Source organism: Melanerpes formicivorus, unplaced genomic scaffold (genome assembly GCF_026170545.1).
Source record: "Melanerpes formicivorus ecotype bairdi unplaced genomic scaffold, bMelFor1.0.p_v2 SCAF_352, whole genome shotgun sequence".
In the NCBI taxonomy this organism is placed as follows: Eukaryota; Metazoa; Chordata; class Aves; order Piciformes; family Picidae; genus Melanerpes; species Melanerpes formicivorus.
In genome coordinates, this window is record NW_027142704.1 from 80,001 (window position 1) to 85,355 (window position 5,355).

Consider the following 5,355-nt stretch of genomic DNA (forward strand, 5'->3'; position numbering starts at 1 on the left):
GCCGTCAGCTCCGCGAGCGCACAACCAGCCGACCTCCGCCCAGCGGCAGGTCGCAGAAATCACGCCGGCTTGTACGATGACGTAGGCGGAGGCAGAGCGCAACAGCGACCCCTTGGCGACAAGCGCGATCTCCGCGGAGAGCACGTCTACTCGCCGAGGGAGAGCACGTCTACTCGCCGAGGGAGAGCACGTCTACTCGCCGAGGGAGAGCACGTCTACTCGCCCAGGGAGAGCACGTCTACTCGCCCAGGGAGAGCACGTCTACTCGCCCAGGGAGAGCACGTCTACTCGCCCAGGGAGAGCACGTCTACTCGCCCAGGGAGAGCACGTCTACTCGCCCAGGGAGAGCACGTCTACTCGCCCAGGGAGAGCACGTCTACTCGCCCAGGGAGAGCACGTCTACTCGCCCAGGGAGAGCACGTCTACTCGCCCAGGGAGAGCAGTCTACTCGCCGAGGGAGAGCACGTCTACTCGCCGAGGGAGAGCACGTCTACTCGCCCAGGGAGAGCACGTCTACTCGCCCAGGGAGAGCACGTCTACTCGCCGAGGGAGAGCACGTCTACTCGCCGAGGGAGAGCACGTCTACTCGCCGAGGGAGAGCACGTCTACTCGCCGAGAGAGAGCACGTCTACTCGCCGAGGGAGAGCACGTCTACCTCCCGCCTGAGGGAGAGCACGGGGGGGGGGGGACAAAGACAGGCGGCAGCAGCTTCGGTGAACGTCACCCGGGAGGCGACCGGGGCTGTCCCGGGGCAGTCCCGGGAAGCCGGCGTCCGACACAGGGAACCGTCAGCTGCCGGACCGGGGCGAATCCCCGCGGCCACGGCAGGGGTGGGGGCTCGAAGACAGCCGGCAGCCGCTTCGGTGAACGTCACCCGGGAGGAGACTGGGGCCCTCCCGGGACCGTCCCGGGAAGACGACGTTCGGCACGAGATCCCGGCCGCGGCCGGACCGGCTCGAAGCCTCGCGGTCCCGGCAGCAGCCGGAGCCGCTCGCCGCCTCGGGCTCCCGGCCCCCTACAGATCCGGCGACTCGTTCGCGGGCGGCGGGGGGAGGCAGTGGAGGGGGTGCGGGGAGAAGCGGCAGCGGAGGCGGAGGGGGGGGGGGCTCGAAGACAGCCGGCAGCCGCTTCGGTGAACGTCACCCAGGAGGCGATCGGGGCCGTCCCGGGGCCGTCCCGGGATGCCGGCTTCCGGCACGGGGGTCCCGGCCGCGGCCGGACCGGCTCGTATCCCCGCGGCTCCGGCAGGGGGGGGGGGGGCTCGAAGACAGCCGGCAGTCGCCTCGGTGAACGTCACCCGGCCGGCGACCGCGGCCGTTCCGGGGCCGTCCCGGGAAGCCTGCGACAGGCACGGGGTCCCAGCCGCGGCCGGACCGACTCGAAGCCCCGCGGCCCCGGCACGGGGGAGGCCCAAAGACTGGCGGCAGCCGCTTCGCTGAACGTCACCCGGCCGGCGACCGGGGCCGTCCCGGGGCCGTCCCGGGATGCCGGCATCCGGCACGGGGGTCCCGGCCGCGGCCGGAGCGGCTCGAATCCCCGCGGTCCCGGCAGCAGCCGGAGCCGCTCGCCGTTCGGGCTCCCGGCACCCTACGGATCCGCCGACTCGTTCGCCGGCGGCGGGGGGAGGCAGTGAAGGAGGTGCGGGCAGAAGCGGCAGCGGAGGCGGAGGGGGGGGGGGGGCTCGAAGACAGCCGGCAGCCGCTTCGGAGAACGTCACCCGGCCGGCGACCGGGGCCGTCCCGGGGCTGTCCGGGGATGCCGGCTTCCGGCACGGGGTCCCGGCCGCGGCCGGACCGGCTCGAATCCCCGCGGTCCCGGCAGCAGCCGGAGCCGCTCGCCGTTCGGGCTCCCGGCACCCTACAGATCCGGCGACTCGTTCGCGGGCGGCGGGGGGAGGCAGTGGAGGGGGTGCGGGCAGAAGCGGCCGCGGAGGCGGAGGGGGGGGGGGGGCTCGAAGACAGCCGTCAGCCGCTTCGGTGAACGTCACCCGGGAGGCGACCGGGACCGGCCCGGGAAGCCATCGTCCGGCCCCGGATCCCGGCCGCGGCCGGACCGGCTCGAAGCCCCGCGGCCCCGGCACGGGGGAGGCCCAAAGACTGGCGGCAGCCGCTTCGCTGAACGTCACCCGGCCGGCGACCGGGGCCGTCCCGGGGCCGTCCCGGGATGCCGGCTTCCGGCACGGGGTCCCGGCCGCGGCCGGACCGGCTCGAATCCCCGCGGTCCCGGCAGCAGCCGGAGCCGCTCGCCGTTCGGGCTCCCGGCACCCTACGGATCCGCCGACTCGTTCGCCGGCGGCGGGGGGAGGCAGTGGAGGGGGTGCGGGCAGAAGCGGCAGCGGAGGCGGAGGGGGGGGGGGCTCGAAGACAGCCGGCAGCCGCTTCGGTGAACGTCACCCGGCCGGCGACCGGGGCCGTCCCGGGGCTGTCCGGGGATGCCGGCTTCCGGCACGGGGTCCCGGCCGCGGCCGGACCGGCTCGAATCCCCGCGGTCCCGGCAGCAGCCGGAGCCGCTCGCCGTTCGGGCTCCCGGCACCCTACAGATCCGGCGACTCGTTCGCGGGCGGCGGGGGGAGGCAGTGGAGGGGGTGCGGGCAGAAGCGGCCACGGAGGCGGAGGGGGGGGGGGGGCTCGAAGACAGCCGTCAGCCGCTTCGGTGAACGTCACCCGGGAGGCGACCGGGACCGGCCCGGGAAGCCATCGTCCGGCCCGGGATCCCGGCCGCGGCCGGACCGGCTCGAATCCCCGCGGCCCCGGCACGGGGGAGGCCCAAAGACTGGCGGCAGCCGCTTCGCTGAACGTCACCCGGCCGGCGACCGGGGCCGTCCCGGGGCCGTCCCGGGATGCCGGCTTCCGGCACGGGGTCCCGGCCGCGGCCGGAGCGGCTCGAATCCCCGCGGTCCCGGCAGCAGCCGGAGCCGCTCGCCGTTCGGGCTCCCGGCACCCTACAGATCCGGCGACTCGTTCGCGGGCGGCGGGGGGAGGCAGTGGAGGGGGTGCGGGCAGAAGCGGCAGCGGAGGCGGAGGGGGGGGGGGGGCTCGAAGACAGCCGTCAGCCGCTTCGGTGAACGTCACCCGGGAGGCGACCGGGACCGGCCCGGGAAGCCATCGTCCGGCCCCGGATCCCGGCCGCGGCCGGACCGGCTCGAAGCCCCGCGGCCCCGGCACGGGGGAGGCCCAAAGACTGGCGGCAGCCGCTTCGCTGAACGTCACCCGGCCGGCGACCGGGGCCGTCCCGGGGCCGTCCCGGGATGCCGGCTTCCGGCACGGGGTCCCGGCCGCGGCCGGACCGGCTCGAATCCCCGCGGTCCCGGCAGCAGCCGGAGCCGCTCGCCGTTCGGGCTCCCGGCACCCTACAGATCCGGCGACTCGTTCGCGGGCGGCGGGGGGAGGCAGTGGAGGGGGTGCGGGCAGAAGCGGCAGCGGAGGCGGAGGGGGGGGGGCTCGAAGACAGCCGGCAGCCGCTTCGGTGAACGTCACCCGGCCGGCGACCGGGGCCGTCCCGGGGCTGTCCGGGGATGCCGGCTTCCGGCACGGGGTCCCGGCCGCGGCCGGACCGGCTCGAATCCCCGCGGTCCCGGCAGCAGCCGGAGCCGCTCGCCGTTCGGGCTCCCGGCACCCTACAGATCCGGCGACTCGTTCGCGGGCGGCGGGGGGAGGCAGTGGAGGGGGTGCGGGCAGAAGCGGCAGCGGAGGCGGAGGGGGGGGGGGGGCTCGAAGACAGCCGGCAGCCGCTTCGGTGAACGTCACCCGGGAGGCGACCGGGACCGGCCCGGGAAGCCATCGTCCGGCCCGGGATCCCGGCCGCGGCCGGACCGGCTCGAATCCCCGCGGCCCCGGCACGGGGGAGGCCCAAAGACTGGCGGCAGCCGCTTCGCTGAACGTCACCCGGCCGGCGACCGGGGCCGTCCCGGGGCCGTCCCGGGATGCCGGCTTCCGGCACGGGGTCCCGGCCGCGGCCGGACCGGCTCGAATCCCCGCGGTCCCGGCAGCAGCCGGAGCCGCTCGCCGTTCGTGCTCCCGGCACCCTACAGATCCGGCGACTCGTTCGCGGGCGGCGGGGGGAGGCAGTGGAGGGGGTGCGGGCAGAAGCGGCCGCGGAGGCGGAGGGGGGGGGGGGGCTCGAAGACAGCCGTCAGCCGCTTCGGTGAACGTCACCCGGGAGGCGACCGGGACCGGCCCGGGAAGCCATCGTCCGGCCCCGGATCCCGGCCGCGGCCGGACCGGCTCGAAGCCCCGCGGTCCCGGCAGCAGCCGGAGCCGCTCGCCGTTCGGGCTCCCGGCACCCTACGGATCCGGCGACTCGTTCGCTGGCGGCGGGGGGAGGCAGTGGAGGCGGTGCGGGGAGAAGCGGCAGCGGAGGCGGAGGGGGGGCGGGGGGGGACGATAGTGGCGGGGGGCGGGGGGTGCTCGAAGGCAGCCGGCAGCCGGTTCGGTGAACATTCGCCGGGGCGGGGGGGGCGACCTGTCCGTGCCCGGGGCAGCCCCGGGAAGCCGGCAGCCAGCACGGGGTCCCGGCAGCACCTGTTCCCTGCCCTGGGACTTGCCGTGCCCGGCGGCCGGTTGCCGGGTGGGGGGAGCGAGGAGAGGCGGGGCGCAGCGGCCGGGGGCAGCGCCGGGCCGCAGCGGGGGGCTGGGCGGGTGGGGTAGGCGTCGAGCGGCAAGCCCTCGGCTGCAGCGAATGTTCGGCGGTGCGGGGCGGGGGGGGGACGGGACGACACGTTGGGGGCGCCGAGTCCGAGCCACCCCCGGCCCCAGGGGCGGCCGGAGGGGGAGGCCGGTGCCTGGCCCTGGGAGCTGCTGGGCGCCGGATGGCCGAGGGTGCGTCAGAAGCCGCCCGAGCGGTCGAGCAGGTCCTCCAGAAAGGCCTAGGGTGGCTTCGAGGGCCCCGGGAGCAGTCGAGGGAGGCCTCCAGGCAGGTCTGGAGTGGATGGGAGGCCTTCCAAAGCAGACAAGGGAGGCTGCCAGCGGGGCCTAGGCTGGCACTGCAGCCTGTAAATGGTTGGGGGGGGGGCCTCTGGTGCGGCCTGGAGTCTCTGGGTGGCGTCCAGAGAGGTGCAAAAGATCCTCTGGTGCGGCCTGTGGTGGCGGAGAAGCCTGCAGAGCGTGCGGGGGAGGCTTCTGGTGCGGCCTGGGGTGGGTCGGAAGCCTGCAGAGCGTGCGGGAGAGGCTTCTGGTGCGGCCTGGGGTGGCTGAGAAGCCTGCAGAGCGTGCGGGAGAGGCTTCTGCTGCGGCCTGGGGTGGCTGAGAAGCCTGCAGAGCGTGCGGGAGAGGCTTCTGCTGCGGCCTGGGGTGGCTGAGAAGCCTGCAGAGCGTGCGGGAGAGGCTTCTGCTGCGGCCTGGGGTGGCTGAGAAGCCT